Source organism: Macrobrachium nipponense, chromosome 26 (assembly GCF_015104395.2).
Source record: "Macrobrachium nipponense isolate FS-2020 chromosome 26, ASM1510439v2, whole genome shotgun sequence".
In the NCBI taxonomy this organism is placed as follows: Eukaryota; Metazoa; Arthropoda; class Malacostraca; order Decapoda; family Palaemonidae; genus Macrobrachium; species Macrobrachium nipponense.
This window is the reverse complement of record NC_087215.1, coordinates 45,327,675-45,343,845: the sequence shown is the minus strand read 5'-3', so window position 1 is coordinate 45,343,845 and position 16,171 is coordinate 45,327,675. Positions and strand designations below refer to the sequence as shown.

Sequence of the window (16,171 nt, the reverse complement as noted above, 5' to 3'; positions counted from 1 at the left end):
AAACACAGAAAAATCACTTAAACTGAATCGCACTTTCATCAAAATAGCTAGGGACACATTCCTGAAAGTTGATTAAACAATGACAGCAAAGGTTTAGATCAATTAGCCCAACGATGGCTACAGGAAAGAACGATTACTTACTGTACATAAGGATGGTGTCTTCGCAACTCCCCTCATGGATAGATCATGCTCGTGCACCCCATTCCCGGCCCGGAAGAGCTACTGACTGAATTAGAAGGAAGAGGATGTGCAGTGTGTGCACTCGCCTTTTATACCCGGATGGATCAGGTTAGTCAATTTACTGGTAATTTTTTCACCTCAAAAAGGAAGCATTCTCCTGTTTCTTACACAATTTATATAACAACAAGAATTCTGTTATTAATCCATGTGGGGGAACAAGCCAAGGACTGATAAATGCAAACTGACGAGAGAACCATTTTGCTTTTGCCGCTAGATCGTCTGATACATGGCAATACACCTTACATTGAACAGTGGGAAATGGATGGATGGTTGCGTTCCACACGCTTTACTCACACGTCGATATCAGTGGCCGCATTGTACTTTTATATTTACATATTTACATTTTTTAGCGTTGAGGCATAATAATCAAATAGGACCACATAAAATTTTATGGTTACTTTTGAAGTACTATGTATGCTGGCAATTATTCTTATTTTATTTAAGAATCAAACTAAGATTTGAAGATGAGTTCTTTTTGGTCAGATGTATCAGTGACGAGTGAATGGAAGTTTTGAAAATGTTTCGCAAGTGTTTTTTCTAAAATTTGGTTTCATGTGACATTTTATTATAGTCTTAAAACATATAACAGATTTCACTCTTATGGACCATATTATGGCTTTATTGCATGCAATAATAGTGTGGTTGCATTGAAATGGTAGATTAAAATGGAGCATGTTAGGTTTCCAGTTAGTGAATTTTGAACGAAATCCTACGCATTCATGTAGCATCGGTTCTGAGTATACCTGTACGTGATGCTTACATCTCATGCGACATGACTCCATAGGATTTCGTTCAAAATTCACTAACTGGCAACTAGCATGCGCCATATTTATCCATTATTGAATGCGAAAACGCGATTATTGCATACAATAAGGCCATAATATGTTTCATAAGAGTGAAATTTGTCATATATTTCAAGACTGTAAGAAAATGTCACGTGTAGCCAAATTTCAGATAAAACTCTTACGACACATTTTCAAATCTTTCGTTCACACATCGCTAAAGCATTTGACCAAAACGAAGTCATCATCAAACCTCAGTTCCAATGTTAAATGAAAAAAAAAATCGAAAAAAAATTGTCATAATATTAATAATGCTTCCAAAGCAAGCATAAAATTTGAAATAGTCCTATTTGATTGCTCTTTCACCTCACTGCAGAAAAAAATGTAAACGTGCATACAAAAGTATAATGCGCCCACCGATAGCAACGTGTGAGGGGAACATGTGTGAAGCACCATTAGTGTCGGTACAACAAAAACCACCTGGTGCAACAGAAGTAGGTCTATAATGAGTATCTTGAACACGTTTACTTTATGTATTAAGAGGAATAGTTGGTTTTCATACATAACTATTTGTTATATTTCTTAAATACAAAAAGGATGGCATACTAGCAAATATTCCCCTATGCAATTATTCTTTTGTCAAATCCAAGATACTGTTTCTAGACGTAGGTGTTAGATTTCTCTACTTGACACCTAACTTTCACTTCTCAATTAATTTCTGACCAGAAAGCAAATGAGGTTATCTTCGTATATTTGCACTTCAAGTTACCTTATGAAAGAATAAATTATACACCAAAAGCGAGCAGAAGGACTTTTAAAGAAAAAAAATTTTTTTTTTTAAACCAGTTGAAAACAAGTGTTCCATTCGCCTTGATATTAATACTTATGATATTTCGATCTTCTCCATATAATCAAAATCATCATCATCTTTTATTCCTCAAAGAACGGGTAATCTTTGCTCATAAAAACATTAGCAACAGATTACATCTCAGAAGGCTTATTATTCCTTAGTTCTATAAATCATGTAACATACAGGCAGCTTAAACACAGCCTAAAACTTCAACATTCAAAGAAAACTGGTTGTAATTCATATTCCTATTGTAATCGTCAAAGAACAGGTAATCTCTACTAATAAATTCATTAGTAACAGATTACATCTCAGAAAGCTTAGACTATTTTTTTAGCCCTATAAAACATTTTGCAACATACCGGCAACTTAAACAGTCGAAAGCTTCAACATTCAAAGAAAACTTGTTTTAATTCATATTCCTACTTTGAAAATGTTGTCATGACTGTTGCCTATCAGGTCTACTGTCATAATGTAGCAAGCAGACGTAGTTATGTTGACCAGTCCGAGGAGCATGTCAAGTGTGCTTTCACTGATGGTGCCGCTAACCTTATCACGCCACACTTTGAACTTAGCAGAGTAAAAAAAGATCAGTTCACATCACACAGATTACGAATTATACCAATGCATAAAACGGATCGATCATATTTATATAACCATAAGGAAAATAGGGCTAGCTGTGAATTCATAAACTTTTCTAAGGTATGTATGACATTAGAAAAAAAAAAGTTTAACACTACTTGTCAACGTCACGTTGAGTCTTGAGAAGATACAAAATGGATCATGTAGCATGAGATTTGAGCACCACTGTACTACATCAATGGTGCTCTAGAGAGGAAGGAGGAACGAGCTTCTCCCAGCCCGGAAGTATACTCGCATTGAATTGCTTCTCTCTCTCTCTCTCTCTCTCTCTCTCTCCTCTCCTCTCTCTCTCATCCTCTCTCTCTCTCTCTCTATCTCTCTCTCTCGTCCTCTCTCTCTCTCTCTCTCTCTCTCTCTCTCTCTCTCTCTCTCTCTCTCTCTCTCTCTCTCTCTGTAATCCAAGGACTCTAAAATTTACAGATATTTTATTAAAATTACCCCAGTTATAACTCAAAATAAGATACAATTATTATTACTCTTACAGTTGTTGTGACTCGTCAGATTTTAGGATATACTTTACATACAATGAATTACACATAAAGGAGAACCAGCGCTCTTACTGCCTGACTTCTTCTTCTTTAGCTAAATCAAGACCGCAGGTGGATTAGGTCGGGAAAAATGCTCACATTTTTAGCGACAGTCCCTCTCTTTTTACCCTTCCTTTGAACTTTGGCCTTCCCCTTCTTCTCATAACACTTTGAAACAAATGACTTTCTTCTACTGCTACAATTACATCCACAACGCGATATTACCTGACCAGATAATCGTGGCATTTGAGCCGTTATGTCGAATCCTTCTGTTAGTACTACTACTCTCACTCAACGTCCAGCTGTGTGAAGGGACTGAAGGGTCACCGAAGTCCGAAGTACTAAGTAATACTGTGATAGGTGAGTGTGGGCTACACGAGCAAAAAAGAATAGGAGAAATTCGAAGTGAGGAAGTGTTCCATAAAGTGACTGGGTAGTTTGCAGAACGACGGGATTAACCTCAGGCTATAACACTAGCTTGTACCTCCGAACGGAGACGGGTAGTAGCTAGTTCCGATGCCTCGCTGTCTTATCCCCAACCCCAGGTCAGGTCAAGTCATACTACTAGCTGGCTAAAGGTTAGGAAGGTAGGGTTGGGGCGTTATTTTGGAGAGTAGAGGGTCAGAGATACTCGGTGTTAGGGTAAACAACCGCGTGGACTGGCCAACTCACCGACTACCGCGGCTAGGCCACCCTCCAAAAAAGTACTTTTAACACGTCCTGACACCGGTGATGTTTATCAGTCAGGAGTATTTGGTGGTGATAACAGGAGCTCAAGACCTCTACTCTCCTTTCGAAGTAAGTATTTTCTCCAAAGTTAGAAATGAAGGCCATATTTTAAGATTTAAACAGAGGGTAATGAAAAGGGTGGCCAACGCAGTGCCCACAACCCCAAAATGCTTTCGAAGTTTTTACTTACAACTCCAAATATTTCTAAGATGGACGCCATGTCAATGTTTGCAGAGTCGCTTGTGTCAACAAACTTCCCATTTCCTGTGCTAAATCTGCACACCACTTGTACCCATAGACGCTGGGACATTTTCATCACAACAATTGAAACCCCGACCTCTAACTAGCACTTATTAGGGTAAAAAACCGTAGGGTCCAGAGTGGACCATGTACGGTCAGCTTGGACAATCCCAAAAAAAGTACATTAGTATAACACGTCCTGACATCGGAGATGGGCATCAGACGCGACTTGTTGTTGGTGAGAAACGGAGCTAAAGACCTCTACTCTCCTTTCGAAGTAAGTATTTTCTCCACAGTTAGAAATTAAGGCTAAATTTTAAGATTTAAACAGAGGGTAGTGAAAACGGTCTCAAACGTAGTGCAAATCTCACCAAAACGCGTTCTACATTTTTACTTACAACTCGAGGTATTTAGAAGATTGATGCCATCGATGTTTACGGAGTCGCTTTGTGTCAATAAACTAACCCATTTCCTGTGATAAATCCGCACACCACTTGTACCCACAGACGCTGGGGCACTTTTATCACAACAATCTGAAAACTTTTCCTCACCGAGTGAACAACTGTTTTGTAGAAGAAGACGACGAAGAGTGCACTTCGATAATTTTTTAAATAAATAGTAAAACATCAATATTTTACATATTTATGATGATTAATTTGAAAATATTCGTTATAGAAAAAGTAACTCGATTCTGACTCAAATTTAAGTAATTATTTTTTGGAATTAGAACGTTCTTTTAAGTCCTGTATTATGATGTCACGACATCTTGACTTTCGTACCTATTGTAAATAATTGCTTTACTCAACTTTCTTGCAGAACAGTTTACCAGTTATTCATGCAGATTATCAGCTATTCATGTAATTGGTATAATCGTAATGCGCATATAGGGTAGAATATCACAGCAGGCCAAGCAGGCCACCTACAATCAACGCAAGCCACCCTCCGAAAAAGTACATTATAACGCGTCCTGACACCGGAGATGGGCATCAGTCGCGACTTCTTGTTTGGTGAAAAACGGAGCTAAAGACCTCTACTCTCCTTTCAAAGTAAGTTTTGTTCCGATACGTAATACAAACCCGAGGTCCTTTAACAATAGGAAGTAGCTAGCGGCAGCTGGAACGGTCGTAAGCTTCGAACAAGGGGAGAACGTAGTTAACTGCTTGTCCGATCGTCGCGCGCGCGCGACTGGGAGGTAAACAAATCACTTTTGCTTTCGGCCGCGGGTGTGAAGGACGTGTTCGTCATCGCTCCTCGCGCCCGCTTCATCGTCGTATGCTTTGTTTATATTGTGTTTCTACTAATGGTTTGTTTGACTTGAAAATGAAACTGTAAGTACACTAGGTGTTCATTTTCATTACTTAATTATGAACCCTTGAATTATGTCTCGTTGACGAGGCGTGCGCTCGCGCCGAGTCATGTATTTGGGCGAAGGGTGTAATTGAAAAATGTAAGTACTTTTTTCATTATATTTTTGCCCTGTGCGTTCGTTACCGAGAGTGTGATTGCGCGGCACGAGCCTTTCTTTTAATTTTGTATAATAGAATGCAATGAAAGGGATTCGCAATTGCAATATTCTTAGTTTCATTTATTTATTTGCATGAATTTAATTTGGATCAATTTTCGTTCTTACCCGGGAATTGATCCTTACGATTTTTTATGTGAAATGAAATCGCAAGTGCAGTATTCTGTTTCATTTTCATATATTTTATGATAGCATCATATGATTGGATCAAGTTTCCGTTCTTACCCGGGAATTGAATCTTTTCTCCTTTAAGTTTCTATGAAGTGAATCGCAAGGGCAGTATTCTGTTTCATTTTCATATTACTTTTCACTGCTGTGGCGGGGGTGGGGGAAGCGAAGGTCTGACAGGAAGTTGGTAGCCGATTCTTCGTCTTCCTTCCTGCCCCCCGCTCAGCTTCTTCATTGTATTTTGTATTTGGGGTCTTCCTTGCGTTCGGGGGTGGGGCATGTCTTCCCCCCGTGCGTGAGGGAACCCCCCTCTTACTAATCATCTATGTTTACCGCAGGTGCTACATCCGTGGGAGACGACCTTGGATGTAGATGTAGATCCTCACGAGGTTTTGTACTCGTTGTCGGGGGCGAGAGTGCTCCCGCAACGAGCCCTGTGTAACGTGTATGCATTCGTCAGAGGCGGCAGTGGGTGCTGTACGAGGACACAAAGAAGTCATCGGAAGTCCAGTGACTCCTTTGGTAACGGACGTCCAGTTGTACTCGGGGTCTTCCGTCCGCTCTGGGTGGGTTGGGGTTCTCTCCCCCAGGCGCGAGGAAACCCCTCTAATTAACCCGACTGTTGCTTCCGCAGGTTTGCCATCAGCGAGGACGACCTGGACAGGTGTGGGAGTCGCTGGGACTGCAGGGGTTGATTCAGCGTTGGCGGGGTCGGGGTCGGAGTGGTCACTCATGATACGGTAACCACTACAACAACCACAATCTCGACACCAGCATATGATGTCACCGCACTGGTGTACACCACATGTCATGTCGGTAACACCCACGGCTGCAATCCAGAAACCAATTCCTGCCGTGGCCAATCAGGACGGTGCCACCGCCACCTGGGTTCTTTGTATTGCCGACCCCGGACTGCCGCTGCCCAAAGAGTACCCCCCTGGACCTGCCGCCAGTGCCGAGGATTGACGGTAGCTGCCGACAGACGCCTGTCTCTCCTGTGGTACCTGCCGTGCCTGCCGTACCTGTTGCGGTCCCATCCGCTCATTCCCTTTCAGATCAGGTGCCTGCTGCTCATTCCACTTTCAGATGTTCCTGCTGTTCCTGGACCTGTTCCTGTTGTTCCTGCTGTTGGTGATGCTGTCACAGTCTCAGGTCTTTCCGACAGGTGCAGTCGGGCCCTGTTGCTTCGGCAACTGCCCCGGCTCCCTCCTGGATGGAAGACCTGACGTCTGTCCTGCGGAGCCTGGCGAAGAAGAAGAGGAAGAGGAAGAAGGTGTCGTCGTCGTCTTCGTCGTCTTCTTCGTCGTCCCGCTGCCTCTCCTTCCCCTTCGACTTCTAAGGCCAAACAGCCGAAGAAGAAGAAGGTTGCCTCCTTCCCCCCTAAGAAGACTCCTTCAGGATCTTCTAAGGGCCCGGCTCGCTCAGGCGAGCTGGGGAGCTCTTCTGCTGGTCCTCCTGTTCCTTCGGGAACGGGGCCCGTCGCTTCTTCTGCAAAGAAGAAGTCGACGGGGACCATCCAGGGCACCAGCCTCGCTGGTGCGTCCTCACCTGGTGCTAGCGGGTCTGCCGCTAAACCAGGTTCCGTCTCGGCCGCTTCTCGTTCGCGAGAAGCACCGAGTACGCTCTTCCAAGAAGACCGTCCAGCCAAGTTTTGACGCCCGAGCTGCTCGCCGTCAAGACAGCGGCGGCGGAGCAGAAGACTGGCGAGAGTCGTGCACACGATCTCGCCAGGCCAGTGGACGCTCTCGCAGCGATCAACTGGTCTGCTCGGGCTAACGTGACGGTCCGCTGATCAGCCACGGGTTGAGGCGAAGGAGTCCCCGCGGCCGCCGGTACCAGCCACGGCTGGTACCAGCGACTCGACGCGCCGAGAGGACGCTGGCCGGGGTCTCGACGCGACACAGAGCCTAGCAGGTCACCGTGCCGCCGCTCCGATGGACCGGGCGGAGACGGTGACCAGCGGCAGCTCGCCTGACGCTAGAGATCGGTCTCGACGTTCTCAGCCGAGCCAATCGCCCCAGGCGAGCGGTAAGGCTAGGCCTGCTGCTCGACCGCACCCGCGGGTTGACGATCAGCAGCAGCCCTCCACGCACGCTGGTCCTGCAGCGAGCGAGGGGGGAGCGTCAGGTCTGCCTCTCCCACTAACGGGTTGAGGCGAGGAAGGGGTCCCCTGCGGCCGTCGGTACCAGCCACGGCTGGTACCAGCGGCTCGACGCGCCCGAGAGGACGCTCGCCGGTCTCACCGTGACAGCGAGCCTAGCAGGTCACCTGACGCCGCTCCCATCGGACCGGGCGGAGACGGTAACCAGCAACAGCTCGCCTGACGCTAGAGATCAGCGTCGACGTTCTCAGCCAAGCCTCTCGCCTCAGGCGAGCGGCAAGGCTAGGCATGCTGCTCGATCGCCACCGCGGGGTTGACGATCAGCAGCAGCCCTCCAAGCACGCTGGTCCTGCCAGACGAGCTAGGGGGGAGCGTCAGGTCTGCCTCTCCTGTACCTTCAACCTCCTCGGGCTACGCCGGGAGGAGCGAGGTACCTATGAGTGATCGCGAGAGGTGCGCCGCTCGCGACCCCGCTATGATGCCGTATCGACCAGGCACGGTTCTAGGACCGACCAGGACATACGCGCAATTAGCTGGAGGCGACCGTCGGGGGTCTGCCGCTCTTCCTCCTTCTGAAGGAGGAGTATCTAGGGATCTGTTCTTGTTGGAGGGACTGGACGGTCCTACTCCGCAAGACGCGGTTACTCCCGAGATACAGAGGAATTTGCAGAAGTCATTAAGCTGATTCGTCAGCATAATGACCCTGCGGAAGGATTGCCGCTCCCACCAGCAGAGCCCAAGTCTCTGCTCGAGTCGTTTTGGGGCCCGAGAGGGAACCCAAAACCGACGGTGGGTCTGCCGCGATCGGAGCTTGCCGATTCTGTCTCGAACCAGTGTCTCGTCTCCGGACAAGAAGGCTCTCTCAGTTCCGGCCCGGTCGATCAAGCTACTTCCACCTCCTCTACTGCGACAGCGGCGTTTTCTACGTGTCTTCGGACACCGTATTTAAATACTCCTTCGTCCTCCTGAGGAGGTTTCGACCTCGACGAGGACTGGAATGAGTCGGAGGACGGTATCGGCTCTCTCCTGTCAGGTGTCGATCAGCCCCACCCAGACGACGTTCACAGTGGCGGCAGACCCCTTACCTACAGTGAGAGTTCGTAACCCTCCGCGGGAAAACGTTTTCTCCTGACGATACGTTTTCCCAGACTCTGAGAGGCCATCGCCGCAAGGCGATGGCTGCTCCTACTCTTCTCCAACTGCTAGTTCCACTGGGAAGGCGAGCGAGTATCCAATTCCTTCCCCATTCCCTCTCTCCTTACGGCTTACGAGGGAAAGGGGAAGGATCCTACAGAGATTTCTTTGTAGGATCCCACGTTAGGGACTGCGCTACCAGGGGGGGACCTTCGGGTCCTACCTGACGTAAGCCCCGGTTCGTTGAGGAGGAATCCTGCTCCATTCTCGATTTCTACGGGAATCGAGAGGACCACCAGCCGATATCGTTTGACGAATTCGGTGGGGGTTTCGCAGACTGCTTAGAATTCTACGGAATTTTCTAGCGCAGTTCAGAGTGTTCGAGTTTTTTACGATTCTTCAAACAAACCTTAACGCGAGACCACGGTCCAAAGTGAGCGAGACGAGAATCCCGATATGTTACACGATAATCGGGAACCTCGCCTATGCTCGAATTCCTGGCAATTTTCTAAGCATTGTGAAGAAGACTGCTGCTTGAAAGAAACTATCTCACAGTAGGCGACCAACCTGGAATAGAGGAGATCGGACGGGAATATCCAGTTTGGCTTGAACTATCGTCTTAGTATTCTGTTCACCATTGAAGCTTTCCTTCGAGGAAGACTTCTCCTTCACTCTCTTTGATAGAGAACGAAGTGGTCGATCTCCAATCCTTATTTTGTTTTCTTGAAGGAAAGAATTTAGGATGGAGATCGTTGTTCAGAATCCTACAAATATACTACGTATATTAACCTCGCGACCTGATTTCTGCTAAGCAGTTGACTTGTCCGAGGGGTAGGCGCATATCCTAGTTATTCTACGGATTGCGACTTGACGAGAAGTATTCTAATTGAACTGCAACTCGGGGTTGCCTGCAACCTCCAGGAGTTTTCAGTTTCAATTTTATATACTTATGGTTTTGTCACGACAACACCATTTCACTTTTATATTTATCGAAATTCGTTTCGCCTAAATATAATTGCCCGAGCATATCTTTTATGCTCGGTAGTGCTAGCCGAACGCATTCCTTCGTGGAATAATGGATTACCTGGCAACTCAGGATGACGAGTCAGCAGGCTCAACCCACTGCGTATTGAACTGCCTCATAGCAGCTCAGTATCAGCTGGGCCTCCGAGATTCACGGTCCATGTATGTCTCTCTCTCCCTGCTTGATTGACTACCGAACCGTATCTCTGCCTAACAATCATGGACTTAGGTCTCTGATTAACGGGGATTCTCGCAATAATGAAGGACCATCTACTGCGGTGACGCTGGATTCCATCGCCTTCGACATTGCGAGAATTTTTCAACAGAGATATCTCTTGGACTCTTTCATCTTTCTGTTTACCGCACGGTAACAGAAGTCTGTACAAGTCTCCCGCTGCATCGCACTGCGATAATGCGAATGATTTTGCAGACATCTGAGTTTGTCTTCAAAATATCTCGTATTCGTAGGTGTACAATTGGTTCATTGTTCAACCCGAATTACAAGATTTGTCAGAAGACATCGCCTACTCTCCGACCTGACAGCTCTACCTCCAAATGTTCAGCCCATGAGAAGCAGTTCTTCAGGCGGCTTTCACCTGTGTTTTCATTACCGAAGAACGCCCCGCTTTCATTGCAACTACGACTTCTCACCGGACAGCAATGAAATAGCGGGTAGCGTTGTTTTCAGTCATTTGTAAGCACAGGTTATGAATCTTGAGATCCTTCTCTCGATTCATATGTGAAGACGTAGGTTGCATTCAATATCTACCTTCGTCTTCAACGGTACATAGTGTTGTTCTCCTTAGCTGAGATTCAACAAACATGAGATGTTTTACTTCAGGGACCTCGGTCTCTAGAAGGCAATTGACTTTCGCCTGTTGGGTACATGCCTTAAGAGAATCATCACCTCGCTGTCCGGCATTGGTGACAAACAAATACATCATTTGTTTGGTCTCTCTGGCATAACCCTTTAAAGGCGAAGGTCACGTGACTTACTCGGATGCTTTGACAACTTGCCTCCTACCGAACGCAGTCAGTCGGCAGCTGTCAGAGCGCCCGAGTCAGTTACGAATTACGCTGTTGACTTAGTTCGGTTGTTACACAGCAACCATTACTTCGTTTTAATAGCTTGTTCACAGTACCCATACCATTGACACCCCACATGGAGTGTCGGTGTCCTATCCACTACCGAGAACTTCGCTGCATGGGGATAGGAGGATGCGAGAGACTTCGTTGCTAACGGACAGACCAGTATGGGTACTGGACATCACCGAACGTAGAGAAGTAAGGGATAGGTCATGCGACTATTTCCTTCTTTCCTCTGAGGAACTGCATGACTTCTCCTGCGAAGTCAGGCACCAGGGGATGGGGATCCGTGACGCTCGATTTCGTACCGAACTTCGTAGCGAAGACTCAGAACCCTTCGGTCCCTGACGATTGGTTCGAGTCGTTCACAATCCCTCCCTAATGGACTTCACCGCCTTCGATGCGAAGGAGATGCTGCCTTGTCCACAAGAACTTCTCCTTGGCGCGGTACTGAAGGCAGGGGTCTGGTCCAACCAGACCACATGCCCTTCCTTCTACCTTTCGGGATATTGCCCACAGGTCCTTGGATCTTTTTCCTTGGGACCCGTGTGGCTGCTCAACACGTTGTGTAGCGAACCAGACCCTCGCAGGCTGAACAGCATCGAGTCCTAGTGTGACCGTAAGAATGGATGGTGAATGAGAGTGTGACTGGCTCCTCTTCCCATCTTTTTCTTCCCCTCTACCTGTGGTTAGAGGGACACGGTCGTCACCCTGCTGGATAAGGACAAGATTGCAGGTGAGCTACTCAACAGAGCCCCATCCTATCCCTTTCACTAGGGATAGGAGCGATATCCACCACTTCCTCCAACAAGGGGGAGGAAGTGGATGCCAGCTTGAGACAACCCATACTTTATTTATGTTGCCTCTTGCAAACAGGAACAAGTTCTTGCTTGCTGGTACGAAGAGATACGCTTGCCTCTCTCTTAGTACTCGGCCCAGGAGGTCTGACCATTGATCCTGCGGTGCACACCCCGATCAATCGGACAGAGGCTTGGATCCCTCCCTCGCTCTTACGACCAGGGAGGCATTCCAGGGATGGACGAACACCAGTCTGTTCATCAAAAAGACTCAGATTCCTCCCACCAAGAAGTGAGTCTTCCTATTGTTAAAGGCACCGAGGGTTTGTATTACGTATCGGAACAAATGACAATTTGTCGAAAATTGCATTTTTCCTACTATACAAACCTGAGGTCCTTTAAACATAAAGTCCCTCCTCATGCCACCCCTCACTCTGCGTATTTTGCATGGGCCAAAAGGCAAAAGTGATTTGTTTACCTCCCAGTCGCGCGCGCGCGACGATCGGACAAGCAGTTAACTACCGTTCTCCCCTTGTTCGAAGCTTACGACCGTTCCAGCTGCCCGCTAGCTACTTCCTATTGTTAAAGGACCTCAGGTTTGTATAGTTAGGAAAATGCAATTTTCGACAAATTGTCATATTTTCTCCAAAGTTATTAGAAATTAAGGCCAAATTTTAAGATTTAAACACAGAGGGTACTGAAAAGGGTGGCTACGGCAGTGGAAATCTCACCAAAACGCTTTAAAATTTTTTACTTACAACTAAAAATGTTTCGAAGATTGACGCTATCTTGATGTTTACGGAGTCGCTTGTGTCAACAAACTTCCCATTTCATGTGCTAAATCTGCACACACCACTTGTACCATAGACGCTGGGGCACTTTCATCACAACAATCGTAAACCCACCTCTTACCAGCACTTATTCGTACTTATTCAAGGGGACTACGGCATTCTTTGCGGCGTTTTGCGCTCTTCAATTGTTTATCATGTTGTCAATTGGTATGTGTTTACCCTCCAAACTAGGTATAAGACTTACACAAAACCGGGGAAATAAGTGAAATTAGCGTATCTATTTGTTTTAGTATATATATATTAGAGCAATTTTATCATTACTGCATTACCATGACAACTAGAATTCATCGAAAGAGTTTGTAAATGCATCGGCGTATGTGTGACGCGCCACTAGATTGGCAACGATGAGCCATTTTTCCTCACGTCGTCTGCTCGTAAGTATACATCCGAAACATTTGTAATTTTGGGGGTTAATTTGGTTGCAAAAAAGGGATAATGGACAGAATTAAATAAACATTTTTTTTTTTTATTTTTGAAGTAGAGTTAAACTAAATATTGAGTAAAGTAAACAATTAAGGGAATAAAGCTTTGCATCTCATAATCAGTGTTGTCGTCTGCTGCTCGTAACTTTGTTTACGGAGTGAGTGCTTAGGAAACACGAACAGCAATGTGGTTCGAGTGCACTGTGGAGTGAATTAAGACCAAAATGTGTATTTGTTCCGATACGTAATACAAACCATCGGTCCTTTAACAATAGGAAGTAGCTAGCGGCAGCTGGAACGGTCGTAAGCTTCGAACAAGGGGAGAACGGTAGTTAACTGCTTGTCCGATCGTCGCGCGCCGCGCGACTGGGAGGTAAACAAATCACTTTTGCTTTCGGCCGCGGGTGGTGAAGGACGTGTTAGTCATCGCTCTCTGCCGCTTCATCGTCGTATGCTTTGTTTATATTGTGTTTTCTACTAATGGTTTGTTTGACTTGAAAATGAAACTGTAAGTACACTGTTTTCATTTTCATTACTTAATTATGAACCCTTGAATTATGTCTCGGTGCCGAGGGCGGGCGCGCTCGCGCCGAGTCATGTATTTGGGCGAAAGGGTGTAATTGAAAAATGTAAGTACTTTTTTCATTATATTTTTTGCCCTGTGCGTTCGTTACCGAGAGTGTGATTGCGCTCGGGTCACGAACTTTTAATTTGTATAATAGAATGCAATGAAAGTGATTCGCAATTGCAGGAATTGATCCTTACGATTTTTTTATGTGAATGAAAATCGCAAGTGCAGTATTCTTGTTCATTTTCATATATATTTTATGATAGCATCATATGATTGGATCAAGTTTCGTTCTTTACCCGGGAATTGATCTTTTCCTCCTTTAAGTTCTATGAAGTGAATCGCAAGGGCAGTATTCTGTTTCATTTTCATATTACTTTTCACTGCTGTGCGGGGGTGGGGGAAGCGAAGGTCTGACAGGAAGTTGGTAGCCGATTCTTCGTCTTCCTTCCTGCCCCCCGCTCAGCTTCTTCATTGTATTTTGTATTTGGGGTCTTCCTTGCGTTCGGGGTGGGGCATGTCTTCCCCCCGTGCGAGGGAAACCCCTCTTACTAATCTATCTATGTTACCGCAGGTGCTACATCCGTGGGAGACGACCTTGGATGTAGATGTAGATCCTCACGAGGTTTGTACTCGTTGTCGGGGGCGAGAGTGCTCCCGCAACGAGCCCTGTGTAACGTGTATGCATTCGTCAGAGGCGCAGTGGGTGCTGTACGAGGACACAAGAAGTCATCGGAAGTCCAGTGACTCCTTTGGTAACGGACGTCCAGTTGTACTCGGGGTCTTCCGTCCGCTCTGGGTGGGGTTCTCTCCCCCCAGGCGCGAGGAAACCCCTCTAATTAACCCGACTGTTGCTTCCGCAGGTTTGCCATCAGCGAGGACGACCTGGGACAGGTGTGGGAGTCGCTGGGACTGCAGGGGTTGATTCAGCGGTTGGCGGGGTCGGCAGTGGTCACTCATGATACGGTAACCACTACAACAACCACAATCTCGACACCAGCATATGAGATGTCACCGCACCTGGTGTACACACCACATGTCATGTCGGTAACACCCACGGCTGCAATCCAGAACCAATTCCTGCCGTGCCAATCAGGACGGTGCCACCGCCACCTGGGTTCTTTGTATTGCCGACCCCGGACTGCCGCTGCCCCAAGAGTACCCCCCTGGACCTGCCGCCAGTGCCGAGGATGACGGTAGCTGCCGACAGGACGCCTGTCTCTCCTGTGGTACCTGCCGTGCCTGCCGTACCTGTTGCGGTCCCAGCCGCTCATTCCCTTTCAGATCAGGTGCCTGCTGCTCATTCACTTTCAGATGTTCCTGCTGTTCCTGGACCTGTTCCTGTTGTTCCTGCTGTTGGTGATGCTGTCACAGTCTCAGGTCTTTCCGGACAGGTGCAGTCGGGCCCTGTTGCTTCGGCAACTGCCCCGGCTCCCTCCTGATGGAAGACCTGTTACGTCTGTCCTGCGGAGCCTGGCGAAGAAGAAGAGGAAGAGAAGAAGGTGTCGTCAGTCGTCTTCGTCGTCTTCTTCGTCGTCCGCTGCCTCCTCCTCCTTCCCCTTCGACTTCTAAGGCCAAACAGCCGAAGAAGAAGAAGGTTGCCTCCTTCCCCCCTAAGAAGACTCCTTCGGGATCTTCTAAGACCCGGCTCGCTCAGGCGAGCTGGGGAGCTCTTCTGCTGGTCCTCCTGTTCCTTCGGGAACGGGGCCCGTCGCTTCTTCTGCAAAGAAGAAGTCGACGGGGACCAGAGGGCACCAGCCTCGGCTGGTGCGTCTCACCTGGTGCTAGCGGGTCTGCCCGCTAAACCAGGTTCCGTCTCGGCCGCTTCTCGTTCGCGAGAAGCACCGAGTGGACGCTCTTCCAAGAAGACCGTCCAGCCAAAGTTTTTGACGCCCGAGCTCGCTCGCCGTCAAGACAGCGGCGCGGAGCAGAAGACTGGCGAGAGTCGTGCACACGACTCTCGCCAGGCAGTGGACGCTCTCGCAGCGATCAACTGGCTGCTCGGGCTAACGTGACGGTCGCTGATCAGCCACGGGTTTGAGGCGAGGAAGGAGTCCCCGCGGCCGCCGGTACCAGCCACGGCTGGTACCAGCGACTTGACGCGCCGAGAGGACGCTGGCCGGTCTCGACGCGACACAGAGCCTAGCAGGTCACCCGTCCGCCCGCTCCCGATGGGGGACCGGGCGAGACGGTGACCAGCGCAGCTCGCCTGACGCTAGAGATCGGTCCTCGACGTTCTCAGCCGAGCCAATCGCCCCAGGCGAGCGGTAAAGGCTAGGCCTGCTGCTCGACCGTCACCGCGGGTTGACGATCAGCAGGCAGTCCCTCCACGCACGCTGGTCCTGCCAGCGAGCGAGGGGGGAGCGTCAGGTCTGCCTCTCCCATAACGGGTTGAGGCGAGGAAGGGGTCCCCGCGGCCGTCGGTACCAGCCACGGCTGGTACCAGCGGCTCGACGCGCCGAGAGGACGCTCGCCGGTCTCACCGTGACAGC

At 47.8% G+C, this 16,171-nt stretch overlaps 1 protein-coding gene across 3 annotated transcripts in view; it reads left to right on the top strand.

The window, feature by feature from the left end:
• Positions 1 to 3,057: 3,057 nt before the first annotated feature.
• The window catches only part of LOC135200244 (gastrula zinc finger protein XlCGF57.1-like), a 97,841-nt gene continuing 84,727 nt past the window's right edge, over positions 3,058 to 16,171 (top strand). The window contains exon 1 of one of the 3 annotated variants that reach the window (XM_064228700.1): positions 3,058 to 3,398. The gene's annotated coding sequence lies outside the window, so the exon portion shown is untranslated. The other 2 variants (XM_064228701.1, XM_064228702.1) reach the window with 2 other exon arrangements.